Source organism: Mauremys reevesii, linkage group 3, assembly GCF_016161935.1.
Source record: "Mauremys reevesii isolate NIE-2019 linkage group 3, ASM1616193v1, whole genome shotgun sequence".
NCBI classification, from domain to species: domain Eukaryota; kingdom Metazoa; phylum Chordata; order Testudines; family Geoemydidae; genus Mauremys; species Mauremys reevesii.
In genome coordinates, this window is record NC_052625.1 from 153,763,340 (window position 1) to 153,789,487 (window position 26,148).

The following is a 26,148-nucleotide window of genomic DNA, read 5'->3' on the forward strand; positions in this document are numbered from 1 at the left end:
CAGTATAGTGATTCAGTTTGGCTTGCATCCACTCTTAGTGAAAGACCTTTAAACTTCTTAAGTGGAAGCAAGAGCTGAAATATTAAAATAAATGTGTATATATATATATATATATATATATATACACACACACACACACACACACACACATACATACTCACTTTGTATCTATGGATTTCCGACATTAGATAAAAGGCTTCTATTGTTTATTATTTGAACTTTTTTGGCGCTAGTATGGAGTGTTTACTGCAGAGTTCAAAGCTACAGCTTGGGCATTTCAAATGACAAAGAAATATTCCAAACTAGCAGGCTCTCTTTGACTTGCCAAAAGCTAGTCTATGAGCTGGCATCAGTAGCATTCTCAAGGTAAAAACAAGACCAAATGTAATGAATCACATCTGTCACTCATAGGAGAAGCAGTCACAATTCTGTGTTAAATAATAGCAGTTTGAGTCATATAATGATTTCAAGAGTCCATACCTGAGATCTCATTTTATTATGTATTGCTTAAAGCTTTGCACCAGGTAAGAACATTTATTCACAACATGCAAGTCCAGTAAAATATTCCAAGAAGGCTGAACTTCTCACATTCCTTATTAACAGATGCATTCAGTTTGAGGTACAAAACAAGTCATACTGTATAGCAGAATTCTGTTACCTTCCAATAAGGGTATATTTAGAACAAAATTGAATTCATTAGTTTCTCAAGTAGTTTCTTGTTACTCAGTTTTAATGCTTCCTATTATAGACAAATCTTCTTTATGGAACAGTAAGGTGACAGGTTGGTTCTGCCATATTATCTGGTATGTAGCAAGTGAGCTTCATAAGACAGTTCTGGAGACTATAAATAATGTTGCTGTTCCCCTGGTTATGTCAGTGCATCCTTTCCGACATTATCTTCCTTCACTTTCTTTTTGAAGTCCTGGAAAGTAAGATTTGAACATATCCATCAGATTGAAATGTATCTACATTGGATATCTTTACTATTTATTTTGATTAATATAGGATTTAAAGTGGAAACTCTTTCCACTTCCCAAACCTGATTGTCATCTGAACTCTCACTGCATACACAGTGTCCAGTTTATCTCATCATTAACTTTCTTTTAATCTTTTTGCAGTATATCTTTTTCTGAAGCCTTTGGGTTTTTTGTTTTTCTAAATTACCTCAGCCATTTTTTACTCTTGATATTTTCCCTTATAGCTAATAAAGATCGACCAGCTCTTTGTTCTCTGAGGCTATTTACTCCATGCATGTTGCCCTATTTTGTTCTTTACCTACAAACATGGCATTCAATACCAAAAATAATCTCATGAGTTCTCCACTTACCATAGTGATTTACACACCTAAGATTAGTAGACTCAGATCACAGCAAGTCAATTCTAGCAAGGTGGCAGCCAACATCTCAACACTCAGGCCCCTGCAAAAATAAGTCACTAGGTGTGTTATGACAGAACCAGCAAACAAAAGAAAATGAAGGCACTACCACTGAGACAACTAAGCTTTTGCTGACTAGCCATGTTCAACTTCAAACATTGGTCCACCATGGAACCGAGTATGAAATTTGGAAATCAAAATATACTCATGAAAAGCTGCCTTGAAATTTTCATTGACATTTAAATAGCACAAGAAATATTGGGTCTTTAGTTGACAATTTGTTGCAGACATGAAGATAATCATATGAAACATTGAATGTTCATTGACACCCCACAAATTCCGAAATAGGTTGAGTGAGTGTTTTTAATTTAACATTAAGCATTTCCAATAGTTCTAGTTTTGAACTTTATCTGTAATTCCTATAAGGGGGCTTTAGAGTATTAAGCATCTGAGGTGGAGCAGCAGCCAGTTGTTTACCTTCTCAGTAGGGTTGCCAACTTTCTAATTGCAGAAAACTGAACATCCTTGCCCCACCCCTTCCCCAAGGCCTCGTTCCCACTCACTCCATCCCCCCATCTCCATTGCTTACTCTCCCCCCTCCTCACTCACTCATTTTCACTGCAAGACCCAAGCAGGCACCAGGAGATGGCCAGGAGCTGCAATAGTCTGAATGTGAGAGACAGAATGTGAGATTCAAATATTCTTCATCTCACCAGGGAGAAATTTTAAACACAAATGTAAAATTATTTGCCCCCCAAAAGAGTCCTGCTCACTCGCAATGAGCGAGATTAAGGAGCGAGACTATTGCAGGAGCTTGACGCTATTGCAGGAGCCAACTGTCCTGGTAGGGCTCCAGTAGTCACTGACTGATTCTTTCCCTACCTGACAATGAACTGCATAGCAGGGGGAAAAAGTGATGCTGTTCCATGTTTAATGACTAGTTAAATTGTTTAAATGTATGCTTTAATAGACAATACATGCAATGTGGACAAAATTATGTTATGGGAGTCTTAATGTTAACATTTTCTGACACTTACGTTTAAATATATAACTTTAATATTGCAGTGATGTTATTTTATGAATTTATTATAGCTCTTCAATGTTAAGGTGAGGTTGCATAAAACGTCATTCATGCTGCAGAAACTAACCCCTCCTGCTAACCATCCTTCTAACCAATAGATTTTCTACTGTTCAAGTTTTACCATCCTGCTAACCAATAGATTTTCTACTGTTCAAGTTTTTTCACCTGTATTGTGTCCCAAATTTGTCTCAAAGCAGGTTGAGAGGAAATATGTTACAATGTCACAGCATGACCACCTATCCTTTGTTCAGTGCCAATGTTCCACATTACACATCAAATCAATAAATATTTGTCTGGTATACACCAATAATCATGCAAAAGATTGTACACTGTAATACAATGTGTTCTTTAAATCAGCTTCTGTACCCAATGACTGGAAAATAGCTAATGTATCGCTAATATTTTAAAAGGGCTCTAGAGGTGATCCCGGCAATTACAGACCAGGAAGTCTAATGTCAGTACTGGACAAATTAGTTGAAACAACAGTAAAGAATAAAATTATCAGATACATAGAAGAACATAAATTATTGGGCAAAAGTTGACATGGTTTCTGTAAAGGGAAATCATGTCTTACTACTCTATTAGAGTTCTTTGAAGGGGTCAACAAACATATGGACAAGGGGGATCCAGTGGACATAGTATACTTAGATTTCCAGAAAGCCTTTGACAAGATCCCTCACCAAAGGCTCTTACGTAAATTAAGTTGTCATGGGATAAGAGGGAAGATCCATTCATGGATTGAGAACTGGTTAAAAGACAGGGAACAAAGGGTAGGAATAAATGGTAAATTTTCAGAATGGAGAGGGGTAACTAGTGGTGTTCCCCAAGGGTCAGTCCTAGGACCAATCCTATTCAACTTATTCATAAATGATCTGGAGGAAGGGGTAAAAAGTGATGTGGCAAAGTTTGCAGATGATACTAAACTACTCAAGATAGTTAAGACCAAAGCAGACTGTGAAGAACTTCAAAAAGATCTCACAAAACTAAGTGATTGGGCAACAAAATGGCAAATGAAATTTAATGTGGATAAATGTAAAGTAATGCACATTGGGAAAAATAACCCCAACTATACATACAATATGATGGGGGCCAATTTAGCTACAACTAATCAGGAAAAAGATCTTGGAGTCATCGTGGATAGCTCTCTGAAGACGTCCACACAGTGTGCAGCGGCAGTCAAAAAAGCAAACAGGATATTAGGAATCATTAAAAAGGGGATAGAAAATAAGATGGAGAATATCTTATTGCCCTTGTATAAATCCGTGGTATGACCACATCTTGAATACTGCATACAGATGTGGTCTCCTCATCTCAAAAAAGATATACTGGCATTAGAAAAGATTCAGAGAAGGGCAACTAAAATGATTAGGGGTTGGAACAAGTCCCATATGAGGAGAGATTAAAGAGGCTAGGATTTTCAGCTTGGAAAAGAGGAGACTAAGGGGGGATATGATAGAGGTATATAAAATCATGAGTGGCATGGAGAAAGTAAATAGAGAAGTTATTTACTTGTTCCCATAATATAAGAACTAGGGGCCATCAAATGAAATTAAAGGACAGCAGGTTTAAAACAAATAAAAGGAAGTTATTCACACAGTGCACAGTCAACTTGTGGAACTCCTTGCCTGAGGAGGTTGTGAAGGCTAGGACTATAACAGGGTTTAAAAGAGAACTGGATAAATTCATGGAGCTTAAGTCCATTAATGGCTAGTAGCCAGGATGGGTAAGGAATGGTGTCCCTAGCCTCTGTTTGTCAGAGGGTGGAGATGAATGGCAGGAGAGAGATTACTTGATCATTACCTGTTAGGCATTGGCCACTGTCGGCACACAGGATACTGGGCTGGATGGACCTTTGGTCTGACCCAGTATGGCCATTCTTATGTTCTTATTTGTATATAAGCGTGTGTCTCAAATAAAACATTGGAGAGGTGCCCTTAAAAATAAACTTTGTCCTATAATTTCCAAGTTGTCCTTTATTTGAAATATAAAGAGTCTGTCTAAGAGCATGAGGGAAATTACCATAGCCAGGGACTAGCTCTTCTGTTTCAGGAACATCAGTCCTAGTGAAGCTATTCGGTCCCTGTTGCCAGGCCCCTTTTGTGCTGCCCATGGTGTTGACACCATCAGACCACATGACTCACTTTTTGCAGACTGCGTTGGGCACCCACCAGTGCAAAGTGCCAGGCTTTGTGCACAGCAATGTCTGGCTCCTGGCATGGTTCCTGATATGCCACGCTGACTGGGTGAGTTGCAGTGGCCACCCCAGTGTCGAAGGCCAGCCCAGCCCCAGTGCACTGCCCCTGAATGCACTGATAGAGACACACCCAAAACCACATTAACCTACATGCACTGCACAGCCACCTAAGCTAGCAGATGCTGTGTCCCACTTCCTGGGAGGGAGTATGGGTGGGTGTGTCTACACAGCAATTAAAGCTGGCTGCCCTGTGGCTGCTGACTTTGGCTCGCTGTGGGGCTGTGTTTGGGCTAGCTGAACCCCAAGCTCTGAGACCCCAAGGGAGAAGGGACTCAGAGAGCTCAAATGTCTACACAGTAATTTACAGCCCAGTTCGCTGAGCCAGGCCAGCAAGGCATTTAATTGAGTGTAGACATACCCCAGAGAGCTCAGAGGGGCTGAAGTGGAGGCTCCTGTGTAGGGACTACTGGGGAGGGGAGCAGCAAATTTGGAGCATCTCCACCTGACCTCTCCTCCCCAAGCAGTCACCGACCACTTCTGGGGAGCCGGGTCAACTAGCTGGGGCAGCTGTTAGGAAGAGCAGGAGGGTGCTTGGGACTGGAGATACCGGAGGGAGTTAGGGGTGCAGGAGGGTGTACGGGCTCTGGTCTGGGGGTATGGGCTCTGGGCTGGGGCCAGAAATGAGAGGTTCAGGGTGCGGGAAGGGGCTCCAGGCTGGGGCAGGGAGGTGAGGGCTGCAACTGGGGGTGTGGGATCTGGGGTAGGGCTGGGGATGTGGGGTTTGGGGTTCAGGAGTGGGCTGGGGGGTGGGGCTCAGGGGTTTGGAGTATGAGAGGGGGCTCCAGGCTGGGGAAGGAGGCTGGGATGTAGGAGGGGATGGGGGGTGCGGGCTATGGGATGGAGTTTGGGTGTAGGAGGGGGTTCTGAGCTGGGGCAGGGGGTTGGGGCCCAGGAGGGGGCTCCAGGTGGCTCTGGCTAGTGCAGTTCATGGGGGCTCTAGGAGGTGCTGCCCCCAGGTGGTCCCTTAAATAGCAGCTGCACCAGCACTGCCCCAGCATTTCCCAGGGACAGAGGAAGCTGGCTGTGGCTGCGGCGTCTCATAATCGTGCCCACCATGGATTCCCAGCCTATTGGGAGCTGTGGAGCTGGCACCTGTGGGCAGGGCCATAGACAGAGCCCCCCCGGCCACCCCTCCACCTAGAAGCTGGACATGCCACTGCTTCCCGGGAGCCGCGTGAAGCCGGCCATGGAGCCTACCTTAGCCTCACTGCTGTTCCCGACACCCCCACCCCCACCCGCACACACACCCGCCTGCCCACACACACACAGAGCCTGGCCCCAGCCTAATGTGACCAACAGACTTTTAGAGGCCCAGTCAGCTGCCAGGATCCCTTTTCGATTAGACGTTCCAGTCAAAAACCGGAAACCTGGCAACCCTACTTCTCAGGTGACAATTAAGTCAGTATAATATTCATTTCTATCCAGTGTCAAAGTCCTTGAAATACTGAAGTACATCCTGGTAACAAAAACAGGAGAGAAAATGGGATGGATTCTGCTCTGGGTTACACTGTTGTAGATCTGGAGTATATGTGCTGAAGTTCGTCAGGTTTCAGGTGCAAGATCATTGCTCTTTAACTTTGTGTAATAGATCAGTGATGGAGTTTTATAATTAATGAACAGCTTTGTTTTTCCCCTTGGCAGAAATCGGAGGGTCTATTAATTAGATGTTTTTCTCAGTATGCTTATGAAAGGTATCTGACTGACAGCAGCCAGGGCTGATATCTTCTCCTTATCCATTCAGTATATAAAGCATAAGCAATGGGTATGCAGACTCTCCCATGGTAGCTTTTCTAGGTATGTCAACCACCTCATCTTGTGTGGCCTATAAAAGTGATGTTTGTTTATGTTAAATAGAAATGTCATAAAGTGTGAGTAGAGTACAGGTTTGGGGGCCTAAATTTAGGCTTGACAGTAATGAGGCCTGGTAAATTGTTGGGACTGTGAAATAAAACAACTCAGAGGCAAGTCAGAGATAAATTAGGACATAACCCCAGGTCATGTTGTAAACGTGTTTTAACAATAGTTTTAGACAAAATGTGAATATTCTGGAAGAATGCCATCTATACTGATAGTTATTGAAAGGATATTTATGCAGATGTTAATTAAGACAATGTTTAATATTACATAGCCAATGAAGGAATAGATGGTATTTTAATTATGGTAGCAGACTATCCATATGGTAAAAGGCAAGCTTAATGCTAATTAATTAAGCGTTGTTATTGTAAATGATTACAAAAAGAGTAGCATGCTAATTTTAGATTAGCATGCTCATCTACCATCAAGGTACTGTTAGGAGAAAGGATTATATACCCATTCTTTTCTTTCAGGGACTGATCACCCCTGGATGCACCATTTCTTCATGGAATGTGAGTATAAAATGCAGTGGATGGTTATTCTGTAATTCCTGTTTGCCTTAACTACTATAAATATTTTATTTTAAATAAAATCTTTAATTCTATCACTCATTGTGTCATTCATAATCCTCCACTAAATTAAATTCATCTTTAGCCTTGAACCTAAAGAATGTAATTTGGTCACTGGTATTATTATTTACATTTAAAGTAGTATTTGTAAATATTTAAATCAAAGGTTACACTTGGAAGGACTAATATAAGAAACATAGGTTGGTCTCCTTCCTGAGATTGTCAAGGACTATGTCAATTAGGATGTTTTGTTGTTTTTTAATGCATATAACTGTGAACTAGGAACAACAATGAGATAAGTTCATTTTAAATAGGCCACTGAATAGCTATCATCTCATACTAACCTTCAATCATTATAATCTTACCTTGATTCAGACCAATGACCTCGAGGTGAAAGGCTCCATAATGCACTGCCAATTACCTGAGCTATGCAGTTCAAGTTTTAACAACTTGATAAGACAGTTATGAGTGGGAAAACATTCCAGTCATCTGCAGGACTCCAAATTGCTGACTGAGAAATAGCTAAAGTTTTTCTAGCCAGCCTGGGCACTCTCTAATGAACACAGGTTAACTTTGCTCCATTTCTATTCTTTTCTCATTTAAAACTCATAATCAGCCAGTTTGCTAAAGAATGCAGTAGCATAAATTACATTCAAAATATATCAGTTGAAATGGAAAAGAGTGAAGTGCTATTACAGTGGTAAATGGATATTTCTTCTGTGCCCTTCTACCTGGACTAGATAGAGAAACACAAGCCTTAATTAAATTAAAAAATACTGAAGATGTCAAAACAGCATAGCACAATTCAAATTCTAATCCAAAGAATACAGGAAGCAATGAAATTCTGATTTCTCATTCTTTGACACAGATTGTAACAATATAGTCAGGAGTCTTACAGGAACACACGCTTCTTTACAGTCTCTCTCTCTGGGTCACTGCACTGTGATCTATTTTTATACATGACAAAAAAAGTTGCCATTGTTAAAACAAGTTTGATGTTCCCCTATCTCGCATTCGGAAAGAAAGAATTCCAGAAAGCCTGCAGTTTCCTTCTTTCAACCTGCTTTAAAGCATTTCTATTGTTTTTACACATCATTTATCCACAATATCATAAAACCCCTTCTTTTTTTTAAAAAAGGAGCTGATAATATAATCAGTTATAATGCATTATGAATATATATATTGTGTGTATATAATATATATAACTGTTTTCCCCCTGAAAGGCAAGGACAAAAAGAAACAAGCACGTTCAAACAATACAAGACAAATTTAACCATCTACCACCACAGACACAGGGGTACAAGTGTCCAGAACATTAATTACTCTCTGTCCATTACTCCGGACTCTACCATAAGTGTTGCTATTGCTTGAGGAACTCTTTTGCAAAAATAACTTTCTGAATGTGAATGATGCCATGCCATCTTCCTGAATCTGTAGACAGCCTGAAAAAATAATTCTGAGTTGTCGTCTCCCCCAGGAATCTCACTTGGAGCATTAACTCTAAAACCTAATGATGACACTTTTGTCAGCATTAGCTGTTTAACTGCTGACAATTTTAGAAGATAGAATGGGGAAGAACCTTACAGGGAATTTGTTGTTGCTGAGGGAAAGAAATTCAGAGGGAAGGAGGGATGTGTGAGAGAGAAAGACAGGAAATAAGGACAGGAATGAAAAAAGGAGGATGAGGATGAAAGAGAAACAAAGGGCAGAAATAGCAAAGGTCCTAACGTTGAGCATATTTCACACTGGCTGATGCAGCGTGCAACTGTTGGGTATTGAAAAAATAACTAAAAGTTCAGTTATTACATAAAGACCGTATTTTACCTGTGGTTTTGTGCAAACCTCACACTGGCATATCTGGGCATTCTATCGCTCTGGACTGAGAATGCTGTGAAGTGCTAAATTTACACCCAGTCCAAGATTGTGTTAATTTTGATAGAATAAATGGGTCCAGAGAGTCAAACATGTTAATATTACCCTGTCACTGTGCAACATTGAATTGTTAAGCAAGTCTTGGGGTTTTGAGTACAGAGACCTTGGCCTGCTTAGTCCCATGGCAACAACCACCATTAAAAAACTTTAGGACCTTTTAATAAGAGATACAGAAAAAAAAATTATCAGAGGGGTAGCCGTGTTAGTCTGGATCTGTAAAAGCAGCAAAGAGTCTTGTGGCACCTTATAGACTAACAGACGTTTTGGAGCATGAGCTTTCGTGGGTGAATACCCACTTCGTCGGATGCACGTAGTGGAAATTTCCAGGGGCAGGTATATATAAGCAAGCAAGAAGCAGGCTGGAGATAACAAGGTTAGTTCAATCAGGGAGGATGAGGCCCTCTTCTAGCAGCTGAGGTGTGAAAACCAAGAGAGGAGAAACTGGTTTAGTAGTTGGCAAGCCATTCACAGTCTGCTTGGTGGTTGTTGCCATGGGACTAAGCAGGCCAAGGTCTCTGTACTCTGTACCCTAGAAGAGGGCCTCATCCGCCCTGATTGAACTAACCTCGTTATCTCCAGCCTGCTTCTTGCTTGCTTATATATACCTGCCCCTGGAAAACGTCTGTTAGTCTATAAGGTGCCACAAGACTCTTTGCTGCTTTTACAGAAAAAAGAAAAACAGTTAAAGCATTTGAAATATAAAATATTAAGTAAGGCTTTTATTTTAACAATATCCTTTATTTGCTTGCCCTTTAGCTGCAGAGAGTTTTTTATAGGGAACCCCCTCCCCTCCCTGTTTGGTAGTCTTTTAGATGGTATTAATGATGGGAATTGCCCTTTTGGGGGGGGGGAAGATATGAAGTTAGTTGCGATGGCTTGAGCTGCTGTTGTTGCTCTTGTTGTTAAAGTCTGATTCTGCTTTCTTTAAGACAAAACAAGATAAATGCACACAAAAGTGGAGGGTAACGAAGAAAAAATACAGAAAATTCAGCTTCTGCTCACATGCAGCCTAACTGCTGGAGAAACTGAGCACAGCACATGTTTTTATCAGCTATTCTGAGACTTGGCCAAGTGTTGGGCTGTTTAAAGCATTGCTTTTAGCTGCCTAACTGGTCACAGGCTTCCAGCAGTGTTGCAAAGGGGAGACTCTTGGCCAGGTCAGCCTGATTCTTATTAAACAGAAGGCAGAAAGAGAAAGAGAAGAAATAAGGTGGGGGAAGTCTCACATCTCAGGTGTTGTTTAGACTTTGCCACCTCCACCAGATTTGGCTATGTAATCTGGTTCCCTTTCTCTGGTCCAGTCTGGTCATAAGATCCCTCAGGATCAGGACAGTGAAGACAATGGTATCACAGTGAACCTGGGGTCCTGGACACAAAGTGGGGGTGACAGCCAGGATGGAAGGGTGGGGTGACAGTTCACCCCTCCAACCTGGCATCTTAAATCCCCTCCAAAGTCTCTTTTGAAGGACCTCAAAACAGGTGATGAATGGAATACCCCATTACCTCATTATTTTGTCCACCAGTTAGGCATAATTTCTGACACATCAATTTTGGTTCATTAATTTCCAATTCCATTCTCCTTTGTGTACCAGTCATGATCTTAAAGCAGTCCTTGTGTGGCATCAGTAGACCTTTTTGTTTGGACTAATTCAGTCTGTCTTTAGCTTTGTCTGACTTTTATATACCATTTTACATAACAGGCTGATTTGAACAACTAAGAGTATGGGACTTTGCACAACACTAGCATCTAGAAGTTGGCCCTGACCACATAATGAATTTGATAGCTAGGTTTACTGTAGTATGTATGGTAATTGTCCCAGAACATTGCTTTCCCTGCAAAAGCACTGTGAGAATTTGATATTCAAAAATGTGAGAGGTGTTTGTTGGCCTTGACTGATTATATAGATCACATGCAGAGTACAGATCACATAAAACAATTAAAATATCCTAAATGCAATGTCCCTCACTAACTCACCCTTCCCCGGGGGGATAATTTGTGTTCCATCAGGCCGGACGGCACTGACCTCTACCCCCTTGCCTAACCTGATGCTGCAGCAGCCTCTCCCATCTTAATCTGGTGCAAAATGGCTCTCTTTCCAGCTCTCCCTTTTGATTCCATGCATAGACTCCTGTTGGGGTTGCCCACTTCTTTATGTTCTGCTCCTGGTAATTTTCCATGACTCTCAAGCCCCCCTCCCTTCAGACAAGAGGAGGGAATGTCTTCTCCCAGTCAGTGCAAACCCATTGTTCCAGGTGTTTGAGTAAAGTATCATTGAGTGCTGATTGCTCACCCTTGTTTCTGGCCTGGCAGAGACATGACACTGTTAACTCATGGTGGATCCACATACATATAGTCTTTCCATGACATGATTTCACAATACAAATTCATAAAATCATGAACTGTTCAGAAGTGGTACAGACAGAGCCACCAAATCATCACTCCCTCAATATGTACCTTTAGCATCATGCTTAAACTGTCCTTCTACATAGATATCTTGTGTACTCGAAATCTTCAAGAGTACACATGTAATTTTGACTCCCCTAATTTTGAGATTTCTGCCTCTATGTGCACCTGCAAGTCAGATTTTTGCATATCAAAAGTCAGGTTCGATATATTGTTTTGTGCCCACTTTTAAAGATTAACAGCCAAGGATCCAGCAATAGAACTAACTCTAACTCACTACTGAATCTGTACCTCTGCTGAAATCTGTCCCCATCCCCTCACGTCCTCTCACTTTGACCCTTCTTGTCCAAAAACTCCCAAAATTTCCTTCTCCTCCCCAACTACCTCCTCCTCCTCCAGTATAGGCAGAAAGTTGTTGCTTTCTGTCACAGGGTAGCACTGGCCCTTTACCAAGGGGCAGAGTCAAGTGCACCTGTGACTCCTCAGCCGCCTCCCAGTTAGGCTTAAAAGAGAACACTTGGGCCTGAGGAGATAGAAAGAGCTGATGACTCAGGAAAAGGATACGTGAGAGCTGCTAGGGGTCAGGAGACCAGAAGAGCAATCTGGGGAAAGCTGAAGAAATCTCTCAGCAGACTATCCCTGGAAAGAGGGTGGATTTGCTGGGAAGCCCATGGAGGGCCAGAGTGCCATCCAGTGAAGGCTGAAAGCAGCAGAGGAAGATACTTGCTGGCTCTCTGAACCAGAGAGCAGAAGCTGTAGGGCCAGGGAGGGCTGAGGACTGGGTGTGAGATGAGATGCCAGAGCTGTACTGGAGAGCCTGAATGAACACAGAGAGAGATGCCAGGGCTGGATTTGGTGAGAGATACCAGGGCATGTACCATCTGGACTATGCTGGGGAATTCTGGCTGTGGGACTCTTGTTATGATTCATGTGCATGGGACTCTTAATAAATTAATCCTGCAAGAGCTGCATATACTTGGAGCGCCTTGAGGGCTATTTCTGGGGAACCCTAAAGGGGAAAATGAGGCAGGTCACTATCCTGATGCTGACAAGTGTCCTGGGGGAGGCTGCCCTATCCTTCCCACATTTGACAATAATGTAATCACATCACTCATCTTATACAGCTCTACATTCATATCAGGATTAAGTTAAAATACTGTTTCCAAAATTCTCTTTGGGCTTATGCCAGCCTTCCTCATAGACCTGGTCTCCCTTTACACTATGTCTACTCCTTCTATTTATCTTGCAACAGGCCCCACTCTAATCCCTGTCACAATTTCACTACTCTGAGTCTGACAGATTTCTCTACAGCTGCTGGTATCTGAAACAGAACTCCACTGTGTTTCCACCTCACTTCAATTCTCACCTTAAAATGTACCTTTCCTTGGGACACTTAATTTCTCTCTCTCACTGCTATTGGCCTTATGATGGAACAGTTTTAATTGATACATTACAGCTTTCTGTAAGTGATGCTGTGCACTGCCTAGCTTGATATTATTTAAATTCCATAAAATTCTTGGTCAAGTTTTCAAAAATAGATTCCTAAATTAGGCTCCTAAATCTGTATTTATTGATTGAAATCCATGGATGTGTCCAGGTCCTCAGACCTCTGTAAAACAGACCTCTTATTTAGATGCCTAAATCTCAATTTAGGAAAATAATTTAGGCACCGACTTTTTAGAAATCTTGGCCTTTTATTTTTGTTTTACTACCATCTAGTTATTTTCCCTGTATCGTTATTTTGCATACCAGATTAAGCAATGGCCAATCATTACTATGTCATTCTTAGTTAAATCCCATGAAGTTTTACTTAATTTTATATTTTTAAGATTCTTTATTTAAATTACAAGGTCACTAGAGGGTATACACACAGCAATGTTGCCTTCTGATTTCAAATCTTGAGATGAACTCTTAGATCCTGTTCAGGAGCTCCAGGGTTCTCTCTTTTGCCACTTTACTTTGTAGCTTTGTCAAGCCTTCAAGTCACTCAAGAGCGATCACTCTGTTAACTCCATGACAATGTCCTTTAACTCTCAGCTTCATTTTGTTCCATAAAGTGTCATGACACACAGCATATATCTGCCATATTGGTGCCCCTTCACGTTGTGTCCTGTGACGCACCCCTTTAGCGCTGCAAGGAATCTGTATTTTGTGGGGGGAAGGGAGGGAGAGTAATGAAGAGAGAAACGCTCTTTAGTGAATTTTCTTCATTTGACTTTAGGTCTTTTTTTTTTCCCCTCTCCCCTCATCCCGGGAGACAGGAAAAACTTTAACTTTGAGAAACTGTGGGTATGTCTACACTACAGGATTATTCCAATTTTACAGAAACTGGTGTTTTAAAACAGATTGTATAAAGTTGAGTGCACGCGGCCACACTAAGCACATTAATTTGGTGATGCGCGTCCATGTACCGAGGCTAGCGTCGATTTCCGGAGCGTTGCACTGTGGGTAGCTATCCTATAGCTATCCCATAGTTCCCGCAGTCTCCCCCGCCCATTGGAATTCTGGGTTGAGATCACAATGCATGATGGAGCAAAAACAGTGTTGCGGGTGATTCTGGGTAAATGTTGTCACTCAATCCTTTCTTCGTGAAAGCAACGGCAGACAATCATTTCACGCCCTTTTTCTCTGGATTGCCCTGGCAGATGCCATAGCATGATAACCATGGAGCCCATTTAGCCTTTTTTCACTGTCACCGTATGTGTACTGAATGCTGCTGACAGACGCGGTACTGCAGTGCTACACAGCAGCATTCATTTGCCTTTGCAAGGTAGCAGAGATGGTTACCAGCCCTATTGTACAGTCTGCTGCTATCATGGGTGCACCTGGCTGGCCTCGCTGAGGTCGGCTGGGGGCACATGGACAAAAATGGGAATGACTTCCCAGGTCATTCCCTTCTTTATGTTTTGTCTAAAAATAGAGTCAGTCCTACCTAGAATATGGGGCAAGTCTACTAGAGAACCAGAGAGCACAGCCGCTCCGGGTCAGAGCCCCAGACATCCCGCAGAAATGATGAGCTGCATGCCATTCTAGGGGGTGCCCCTGCAACAACCCCACCCGTTGCTTCCCTCCTCTCACACCCCTCCTGGGCTACCGTGGCAGTTATCCCCCACATTTGTGTGATGAAGTAATAAAGAATGCAGGAATAAGAAACACTGACTTTTTAGTGAGATAAAATGAGGTGGAGGCAGCCTCCAGCTGCTATGATATTCCAGGCAGGACATCTCCATTACTCATTAAAGGGTGGGGGGGAAGAGGAACACAGCCTCCCACTGCTATGATAGTCCAGAATCTCCATTAGACATGAAATGGCAGGGGGAGAGGAGCTCAGCCTCCAGCTGCTATATGAGGACAGTTACCAGCCCTATTGCACCATCTGCCAGGGCTGAATCTCCAGGACACAAAGCTTAAAGAAGGGAATGACCAGGAGTCATTCCCATTTTTGCCCAGGCGCCCCCAGCCGACCTCACCAAGGCCAGCCAGGAGCACTCACAGGATGATTACGAGGACGGCTATCAGTCATATTGTACCGTACCATCTGCCACCGGGGAGGGGAGGGGAGAGGATGCTGCTGTTTAGCACTGCAGCACCCCGTCTACCAGCAGCATCCAGTAGACATACGATGACATTGAAAAGAGGTGAGAAACGATTTTTTTCCCCCTTTTCTTTGTGGAAGCAGGGAAAGAATTAATAAGGATTTGAAGGGGATCTTAATGCATGTCAGTCAGTTAGCAAGAGTTAGGCTAGCTGTGACCCTAATGACGTGAAACTTATAGAAGCAAGGATAGTGTGAGGCAGAGGAAAAGAACTGTGTAAAAAGTTATTACGACTTGTAACTGATAACCAAATATGCAGCCTGGTGTCTTTTAGGAGTGAGAAAACAAGATAGCAGAATGGCTTATGTATAAACAAAATGAAGTTGTTGCTCTTTATTGTCTGTATTATTGCTAGTTATTGTCTGTAACAAAAGTATAAAGGCTTGCTGTAATTGTTTACCAGTTGAGAGACCTGTCCGGGACTGGGGCGACCCTGTGTCCTATGACACTCTCTCCCTCCATTGTAATTACTGGAGAAATAATAAAGTATTTGATTTTGCTGCACCCAAAAGAAAAAGCGAGAACTGAGTTTTTCTCCAACATCTTTGGGGGGGGGGAGAGGGGGTAAATTGACGACATATTCCCTGAACCATTGGCGACAATGTTTTTGACCCTTCAGGCATTGGGAGCTCAGCCAAGAATGCAAATGCTTTTCGGAGACTGCAGGAACTGTGGGATAGCTCGAGTCCTCAGTCCCCCCTCCCTCCCTCCATGAGCGTCCATTTGATTCTTTGGCTTTCCATTACGCTTGTCACACAGCACTGTGTTGAGTCCCTGCTGTGGCCTCTGCCTATCATAGCCTGGAGATTTTTTCAAATGCTTTGGCATTTCGTCTTCTGTAACAGAACTCTGATAGAACAGATTTGTCTCCCCATACAGTGATCAGATCCATTATCTCCTGTACGGTCCATGCTTGAGCTCTTTTTGGATTTGGGACTGCATGGCCACCCATGCTGATCAGCGCTCCACGCTGGGCAAACAGGAAATGAAATTCAAAAGTTCGCGGGGCTTTTCCTGTCTACCTGGCCAGTGCATCCGAGTTCAGATCGCTTTCCAGAGCGGTCACAATGGTGCACTGTGGGATACCGCCCGGAGGCCAATACCGTCAATTTGTGGCCACACTAACCCTAATCCGATATGGTAATACCGATTTCAGCGCTACTCCCCTCGTCAGGGAGGAGTACAGAAATCGGTTTTAAGAGCCCTTTATATCGCTATAAAGGGCTTCGTTGTGTGGACGGGTGCAGGGTTAAATCGGTTTAACACTGCTAAATTCAGTATAAACACGTAGTGTAGACCAGGCCTGTGATTGTCTTTTCTCCTTCTGGAGTCCTATTTAGTGACAGGTCTCCAAACTTGGGAGTTGAGCCTGAAACCCTCAGTACTATAAAATGTTTGTATGCAGTTCCATTGTCTCCAATGAGATTACACGCAAGAGAAAGAACGTCATGATTTGATCCCTTGTAATGCCAAGGGATTTTATGTGATTTAGTAACTCCTGAGATATTCAGAAGTTTTAGATCCTGTGCCTGAGGTGCTGTTTAGAGTAGGATTTAAAACTGTGTTGTAAGCATGTGTTCACTAACACATGTTCTAACTAGGGCTGGCCAAAAAACAAGAACTTAGTTTGACCAAAACTTCTGAGGTTTTGACATTCGTTTTTGTTCCACAGTGAAACAAATACTAGATCTGTCAAAAAAAAATTAAGTGAAAAGACACCCACCCCAGACTAGTCCAGAGCTCAGTAGTTCTGCAAAAAGTTTTGGTTTCAACTAATTGGCACTTTCTGACCTTCCACCCCCTGCAAAAAAGGGGGTGGGGAATTCCTGACCAGCTGTAGTTTTAGCTAACATTTTAGAAGTCTTGTGTAAAAGCACTCTGCCTATAACGTGAGCTAAGCTGGTTAAGTTACAGCCTGGGTGGAGAGAGCCCAACCGCTTTAACTCCACAGTTAAGCATGTTAGCTCTGTTGCTTCTGCAGCCGCTGAAGACATCACTAACACCTGAAGAATTAAGAAAACTGCATCTACTCTAATGTCCCCAATATTTATAGTGGAAACACAATTGTGGAAGGCAAGTAAAAGGAAGAACTATCTTCCAGTTACTTCATTTTTAATGTGTGTAATTGTTGAGTGTCCTGAGCAGTCTAGAAGGAAACATGCTCCTAAAGAGAAATGAGGAAACAGATAAAATGATTAAACTGTCCTAGGTATTAATATTGGACCCCAGCACTCTAGCATCTGAGCAGCAGCCTGCCAGCACTTAGAGATTCGCTTCAGAGCAGACCTGTGAGGTAAGGGAGTATTACTAACCTCATTTCACAGGGGTTGACAGGTGTGGACAGGTGGAACACCAGTTGAAAAGGGACCCTCCACAGCCCAGTGAAAATGAGCGAGGGAGAGTGAGCAACGGAGGGAGAGGGGATGGAGTGAGCTGGGCAGGGCCTTGGAGAAGCAGCGGGGCAAGGGTGATCGGTTTTGTGCTATTCGAAAGTTGGCAACCTGACCAGGGGAATTAAAGCATAAAGGCTATGTCTTCACTAGGATACAAGATGTATTAATTCAAAATAGCAACTCTAGTTCACTAGGAATGTACCTTGAGCTAGTTAGGACAAGGCAGGTTGTAAACTGAGGTAAACTCTCAGCTTGTTCATAGTCTGTAACTTGACCTGTTAATGTGTAAAAGTTATAAACTACCTTGTCTTCACTAGGATGTTACCTTGTCTTAGTGACCATGTTAGCTAACTTATGGTAACCACATGGCCCTTTTTTCCCTTCTAGTGAAGATGTACGGGGAGACTTTGGCAAACCAGTAAAGTGCCTGAAACCACTATAACTTATTGTTAAAGATAGCCTAGTCAGCAAGCTGTTAAAAGCAAGTCTCACTTGACCAAGGCAGGAGGGGAGGGGGGATTTAGGGTGTCATTGAAAGGGCAGCTTGACCCCACGTCCTTCCTGATAAGAATTGGGTTGAAGTTGCTGATACATGCGTTTTGAAGGAGTAGGATATGCCCCAGGAATGTCTATTGAGGTCTCAAGGCTGCAAGTTCTGGAAAAACCCACACCTGGTTAATCAATAATCAGAAGGAACCTCTTGCTTGAAACTGCTTAATTAACAAGGTTTCTTTAATTACTAATGTATAAATAAGGGGGAAAAGCTTGAGACAGGTGGTTTCGGGACTGGCCTCTCCCTCTGGATGAATCTTCTGTTCCCCAGCAGCAGACGGGCTGCCGCTGTATCACTCAAAAGCCACACTCAGTTTTGGTAATTATCAAGGGTTGGGGTTGTTTTACTAACTCGTTGTGGATGTGTGTAAGTGCTTGAGACTAAGTAAAGTTTAGCTTTAAGTGAAAGCACTCTTGTGTTGTCCTGTTTGTGCCAGCCATCTATCGGTCGGACGGCCGTGTCTCCCCTGATTTATTTCCTGACTCCTCCTCGCACAGAGTAAAGTTACCAAGAGCTTTGGGTTGAAAGAACCCCGGGTAACAAAGATGCAGCCACAAAGCATTTTCATGTTTCTGGAGGAACTGAGACAGTTCCTGGTCTGCACTGAAACACTTATGACAGAATAGCAGTCTCTAGGGCAGGCGCCAAGCGCAGCCAGCAGGCGGCGCTCAGGGGGCGGCGGCGGCCGGCATTGGCTCCGCTCGCCGCTGAGGCGGGCCTGCGGTTGAGCGGCACGGAGAGCGCGGGAGCGGGAGAGCGGCACTGCGGCGGGGCCGTCGCCTTCCCGCTCGGTTTCGCTCGCTCCGCAGGAGCGACGGCGCGGCAGGTCCGCTCCGCCCGGCTCCGTGGACCTGCCGCGGGCATGCCGGGGAGGAGCTCAACCCGAGCCGAGAGGGGAGGGCCGCGGACCGGGGAAGGGCGGCGCAGCGCTCCGTGCTGCTTGGGGCAGCCTACTGTCTAGAGCCGCCCCTGATAGCAGTGTCAGTAAGGGAGTCGTGGCTTTTTTAGATTAGAATCTGAAGTTCACCAACAGGGCCGGCTGCTTCAAGGGAAGCAGGTGCTTGGGGCAGCCAGTGGAAAAGGACGGCACGTCCGGGGTCTTCGGTGGCAATTTGGCGGTGAGTCCCTCACTCCCGCTCGGAGGGAAGGAACCGCCACCAAATTGCCACCAAAGAATGAAGTAGCGCGTTAGATCTGCTGCCGAAGTCCCACCAATCGCGGCTTTCTTTTTTTGTTTTGTTTTGTTTTGTTTTTTGCTTTGCCACTTGGGGCAGCAAAAAAGCTGGAGCCAGCCCTGTTCACCAAAACACTGTGAACTGGCCCAGAATAGCCGCTGCTTTTTCCAGTTCTGAATGGGCTGCCTTCCTTCAGCCCATAGACTTAGTTGTTCCCAATTCAGGTTAGGATCTGAACTCTGATTTCCCATATGGCAATGTTTCCCCAGAGAATGGCTCATAACTTTTAAATTGAAAAAATAAAATTGTACTTTTAATCCTTACCTAGTGTAACTGCAGTATTTAAAGTATGCATTTCAAAATTAGCTCTTACTAAAGCTAATCCAGAAAAAATCAAAATTTGGAAAAATGTGGCAATTTCAGATTTGTATTTGTGAAATAAAAATAAAACGTGCCCACTTAGTTGTGTAACTCGACATGCAATCAGTTATTTTTGAAATTTGAGCGGGTGAAACTCATTAAAACACACACACAAAAATCCCAAAGTAGCACGTTGTGGAAATTTTAAAATTTGAATAATGCTGCCTTACTCATATCTAACCATTATTGAGTATTCAGATTACCAGCATTTTGAGACCTTTGCCAGCTGTCAATTGATTCTTTCATAATATCTTTTTAAAAGAAAAAACCTTGCTCTACCATTTGTTTGTGATCATTACTGCTGTTACTGGAAAGTGTGGGGTTTTTTTATTGTAGCATGTATAATTAGATTTGTGTGTGTGTGTAATAAAAATTGACAAGATTGGAATGACAGAAGTTACTATTCAACAATGAATGATAAGCCTAGAATGAAGACTGTTTTAGTAAGAGATAACTGCAAGTGATTTATGGAAGGAGAAAGACTTGGTATTATCCAGGTCAGAGTTAAAGTACTTTGAGGAAGGAGCAAGCTACAGTTTAACAAGAATGGGTGGGAGTCCAAAAAGCACAAGTGATTAGGAACATAAGTCTCATTCACAGTGCAGTTGTATTATGCAAGCTAGGGAGGAGGGCTTTATACTAGATTAAAAGGGGGAAATATCACAAAAGCTCAAAGGAAGGTATAAGAAAGTAACTATGACAGAGGCTTGGATGTTAGGGGGATATGAAATTACAATGGGCAGTCATAGGAGCAACAATGAGGGAATCTGCTCAACATCTTAAATGCGTATACACAAATACAAGGAACATGGGGAATAAAGAAGAAGAACTGGAAATCTTAATTCAGCTTGTGTATGACTTAACTGGCCTCAGACTCTATGGGATAATTTCACGAGTAGCATATTGGTATAGAGGGCTATACTTCCTAAAGAAGGACAAGCAGGGGGAAACAAAGGGAGGAGGTGTTTCACTGTACATCAAGAACGTTCTGAGGTCCAAAAGGAGGTGAGAGGCAGACCAGTTGAAAGTGTCTGGGTGAAAATAAAAGGGGAAAGAAAAAGGGGCAACATCGTGGTTGGAGTCTATTATAGAACACCAAAATCAGGAGACAGAGGCGGATGAGGCTTTTCTAGAACAAAAAACAAAAATATCCAATGTACAAGACCTAGTAGTAATGGAGGACTTTCAGCTACCCAGGTATCTGTTTGAAAAGTAATATGGTACAACATAAACATTTCCAGTAAGTTCTTGAAATATGTTGGAGGCAACTTCTTGTTTCAGAGAGTTGAGGAAGCAAACCAGGGAGACTGCCATTTTATACTTCCTTTGATTATCAGGGAGGAATTGGTAGCCAGTCTAAAAGTGGAAGGTAATTTGGATGAAAATGATCATAAAATGATAGGCTATGTGATTCTAAGGAAAGGAAGGAATGAGAGCTATGGAATAAGGACAATGGACTCCAAAAAAGCAGACTTTAACAAACTCCGAACTGGTACCTAAGGTCCCATGGGAAGAAAATATAAGGGAAAAGGGAGTTCAGCCCAGGAAACATTACACCAAACAATTATTCAGGACTCCCAAACTTATAGCCCACAGCCAAGTCCCTGAAACAGGTTAGGCTTGGCTTCAGGTGCCTCAAGGAACAACTCCCACCCCCTGCAGCTTGCCTGGGTTCTATAGTCTTCTTCCTGTTTATATTACTCAGCCCCTAGGGCAGGGCTGGGCCTTGTTGACTATCCCCAGGCTGTAGGCTGCTGCCTCTCTGTGAAGGAATGCTAAAACTGTATTATACTCAGCCACTAAAAGACATTGTAATGAAATACTCTTACCTGAGCTGGTGACAGCCATTTCTAGCAGTGCATTGAAGTGTCTTAAAGAGAACATCTGTTGTCTCTCTCTCCCTGATAGAAGCTCTATAACCCAGTCCAAATCTCTACAGAAGCCTGATCTGCTAGTAGCAGCCCTGCAACCTACCGTTTACAAGGAGTATATGACATTGTTCCTTAAGGGATAGTGCTTTTTTCCCCTTGAACATCTTCACTGAGATATTTTAAAAATAATTTAAGAAAACAAATGAAACAAACCACATGTAATGATGCATTTCTTGGGCACTAATTTCTCTAGGAGCAGTTTTGGCAGGAAAATAAAAGGCATGATTTCTGTGATATTCGAGGTATCCAAGATGCAGAGAAAATGATACTCTATTTAGCAGTTTTCACACAAACATCCTCTAGTCACATGTGATGAAATCATTCAACATCATCCTAGCCCTTACTCAGCTATCAAAACACTGTTCCCACTTCTTTCATACATTTTACATTCAGTCCAACATGTAAGAAAGCTGCGCTTTGCAAAGCTGCACCATTCAATAAAACATTTATATTATAAACTTTTTGAAAGCTTTTTCCCTGGTAATTATAACATACAAGGTCTTTCTTTTTGGAATTTAACATGGATGAAGTAAATAGGATTCTACAGAAGTTTCTCTAAATATCTACAGTAATAATAATTTAAAAATAAATCCCCAATATGTAATAAGTGGCTTGTTTGCCTTCCTCTCCAGCATGGGACATGGTTCACCTGTTGAGATCATCTAGGTATATGTTACCTAGTTAATTTCCTGCCATTACAGGGACATTGAGCACTGGTACATAGTTTAATCTCCTGAAGACTGAAATACTTTGGTCTAACTAAAGTCTCTGGCTTTAATAAACCTACAGAAAGAATAACTTTCTTCACTAAATTCTATAGGCTTTTATAGTAATGTCTACAGAATCCTATTGAGTTGATTTCCATCTAGTTCTATAGAACGTTTCTGTGTTTTTTATTTCTGTGCCTTGACTCAACTCTTCTGTATGCAACAGGTTTCCATTGTAAAAAGAATGACAAAAATATGAAAGGAATGTTAATTAGATCATTTTTGAGATCCATCATCTCTACACAAACTGTTAAAAGGCATTGTTGGACTCCCAGAGAACTAATAGGATGGGTTCATAGTTTAGGGCTGAGACACATAAGTGATGAATTCTTGGACAGATGTTACTATTTTATGGGAACCTATTGCACCCATTGTCTCACAGGTAGAAATCATAAGTGGTTCCCTGCTGACAGACCTAGACACCTCAGATGGATTGGTGCTGGTTTGGAGGTGTTCTGGATGTTAGTAGCAAAATCATTTGGAATACTTCAGCATAAAATGAATCTAGTGTGTTTGAGAGGAGCTAAGACAGAGCGATAAAGTGAACTGAAGGCAGCATCTGGGGCTAAGCTGCTGTCTGGCTACAAATCTGTACACAGCTGTTCGGCAGAAGTTCTGAAAGTAGTGCTGCATATTAATGCAATAAACTTCAATTTACATTGCATCAACATATCTGTTTGAGAGTATGCACACTCATAATAAATTATACTAAGTAGGTGACAACCTGCATTTGTGTCCATTTGTTTCTATCCCATCAAGGATATAGCCTACCTCAGGAGTTCAGATTCTTGATTGCACATGCCTTGTCTGCATGTTTAAAATGTATCAATTTCATTAGGTATTTACAAAGTGACTTAGGGAGTGGTTCATACAGGTGGCTTTGCCTGGGGTTGGCTCACTGAATAGGTGCATGTCCTTGTCCACAATGCTCCTGAGGCTACAGCGTTGCACAATATTGCCTGCAGTCTAGGTTGCTGCTGTGGCAAAACAGGAACATTATAAGCACGAACGAAAGGTCTAGTTTGGGGATGATCTTCCTTGGGCAGAGTTGCTTGTAAACATGTGCATTTGCAATAATGAAATCACTTCCAACGTCCATCTGGGGGCACAGATGTGGCTATAGGCTTTGGCCCAGACCCTTGAAGATATGTATCTGTATCTAAATGTAAGCAAAGTCAGGATGAGCTCTACCCTGACATCTGGTGGTAAATTATGAGGAGTGGGGAAAGGAATTTCAGGCATTTGTATTTGCATTGGCAAAACCACTCCACTTAGTATAGCACACAGCAGCCTGGGATGGTTATTTTCACAGCTGTGGGATCCCCAATTTCTTTGTTATTGGGGCAGGAGGAATAAAGTGTTGTCACCCTGATTATGTGAATGAGGAACTATGAAACTGCCTTATGACAGAGAATCTCACCATCAAGTAAATAGCACTCGCTAGACAAGGGACATGGGTGCCAAAACCCAGTGAATTGAGAGAGGTTGGGGATTGGTGTGTGTATTGGATGGTATGGGCCCCTTTTGAGGGCCTGGAACACCAATTGCACATCCTCCTCTCTCCACTCTTGAAGTGCAGAGCTAATTTTGAATCTTTTAGAAGTCCATCTAGAGGCTACTGACCTGAATTTACATTGGGCCAATGGTGCACCAGCACTGGGGCTCCTCTACTACAAGCTGAAATCACTAAAAGAGCTAAGCTTACTGAGTTGAGATTACTGAGTGTGGTGTTAACTAGTGGGGGAGCCTGAAAATCTATTGCTAAGTGGCTGGCATAGTGGAGCAGTTGCAGCATGTTTGAGCAGCCTGTGGAGCGGTTTGCGGCGATGGCTGAAGCGGTTCACAGGTCGGCTGGAGGAGCGGCACAGCTGGTGGAGTGGAGCCAGTCATGGTGAAGGCTGCAGCAGAACTCCATGGAGAGGCAGAGCAGTTGGCCCTGACCCACATAAGGTGCCCCTTAACACCCTGTGTGTGCCCCCCCTCCCCATTTCCACCCAGGCTGGGGGACTAAAACTCTGCAGATAAACTTTTGAACGCTCTTTGGGTTGTTGGACTTTGGGGTGATTGGACTTAAGACCCTAAGGGGGAAAGGACATTGCCAAATGTACTTGGAGATGAGTTTTTTGCTTATGGTTTGTGTATAATCCTGTTTGTGGTGTGTCTCCAACAATGCTGCATTGTTTCCCTCCTTTATTAAAAGGATTTTACTACACTCGGACTCTGTGTTTGCGAGTGGGGAAGTATTGCCTCCTAGAGGCGCCTGGGGGGGTGGTATGTAATTGTCCCAGGCCACTGGGTGGGGGCTCGAGCCGGTTTTGCATTGTGTTATTGAAACGGAACCCCTGGATACTGAACCCGGCCCTTGTTGCTGCCAACTCAGAGGGGCAGAAGGGTTACATAAATACCTTTGAGCATCTGGGCTCTTGTGCCTAACGAGCCAGCAGCATAACCTACAGAAGGGGGGCAGCACATGGGCTCATGAATTCAAAAACCTGAATGCTGTATCATTGCCAGAGGGACCATGGTCCCGGAGAGACTCTTATAGATGGCACAGCCCTGGTGAGGGGAACATAGGGAGTTAGGCAGGAAGCAACTCAGTCAAGTGGCTAGAGCAGTCCACCGGGTTTAATAAAGTTCCACTTGTTCAATTTCACCTGCATTCAACTTCACTAATTTAGACTCCTGAGATTAAAACCAGCACATCAGACGAGGTTTCTGTGTGCTTTATGCTGCTGATCTTTAATTAGAAGCCTCTTCACAAATGTGTGTGTGTGTGCGCATTTTCCATTGCACATCTAACCTGCAACCAGAGGTGAAAGTAAGCTGGTACGCGCCAGTACGGAGGACCGGTAGAAAAGGAGACTGACTGAGGGAGGGAGAGAGAAGCCTGCTCCCTGCATAAGAATAGTTTAAACTCAGCTGTTCCTGATGGTTCAGCTCCCAGGGCTAGGTTTCTGGCACCCTTGTTAATTTCACTCACAGTAGCTGGGGGGAGGGGGTCAAGGGGAGGGTGTGTTTGACCATAGCAGGGGCAGTCCTTGTCTGCCCCTGGGGATGAGGGGATCTCTCCTACTAATATACACAACAAATACAAGCATTTGGCTGCACAGCTTAAATCCAGAGCTAATAAAAGCAGGTAGAAGGGGAAAACTCACTGTCACATTGGTTTCTTGTCTCCTCCCTCCCCCTCCTCCAGCCAGGCTGCAGACAAGGCTCTGCATTCTGCCCCATTCACCCCCCCCCCCCCAGCAGGGGTTTTCCTCTAGGCTCTAGCTTGCAGTAGACTGGCTGAGATGCCTGCTGCTGCTGCTGCCGCCGCTGCCTGCAAAAGAACAGCTTAAACTCAGCTGTTCCCTGTGCAGTTTAGTGCCCAGAGTTAGGAGCCATTTCTGGCATCCTTGTTAATTTCACTCCCAGTTGTTGTTGGGTGTGACACCATGGCAGGGGCAGTTCTTTTCTACCTCTGGGATGAGGGGATCTCCTAAACACAATCAAAATCAGGAACCATTTCCAAGTTCAAATCTATCCCATTCCCTCCCCAGCAGAGGATCATGGTTGTGATGTCCAAACTGCTTGCAGATCCTCTTTGAAATGTTACTGTTTAAAAAAAAAACCACACAAAAAACAAGGAGAACATGGTGGAAAGATGTGTCATGATGATTAGGGTTTATTTTGGGCAAAGCAATTTTGCTAAAGCAACTAAAGATTCACAGGGAAAGCAAATAGCCCCCATAGACAAAACCACAAAGGGATTGGAGGGGAAAACTGAATATTCAGGGAAATTATTGTGCATCCTTTGAAAGAAATAGTTTTCATTCCAATCCACCCTCTTTATATATTGATT

General features: G+C 43.2%; 1 long non-coding RNA gene across 2 annotated transcripts in view; it reads right to left on the reverse strand.

Moving 5' to 3' along the window:
• Nucleotides 1–487: 487 nt before the first annotated feature.
• LOC120401424 overlaps nt 488–26,148 on the reverse strand; it is a 28,618-nt gene continuing 2,957 nt past the window's right edge. Inside the window, exons 2-5 of one of the 2 annotated variants that reach the window (XR_005596440.1) lie at nt 13,341–13,611; nt 1,985–2,041; nt 1,328–1,418; nt 488–922 (exon numbers count right to left, since the gene is read on the reverse strand). This is a non-coding gene — a long non-coding RNA (uncharacterized LOC120401424). The remainder of the gene's footprint in view (nt 923–1,327; nt 1,419–1,984; nt 2,042–13,340; nt 13,612–26,148) is intronic. The other variant, XR_005596439.1, reaches the window with a different exon arrangement.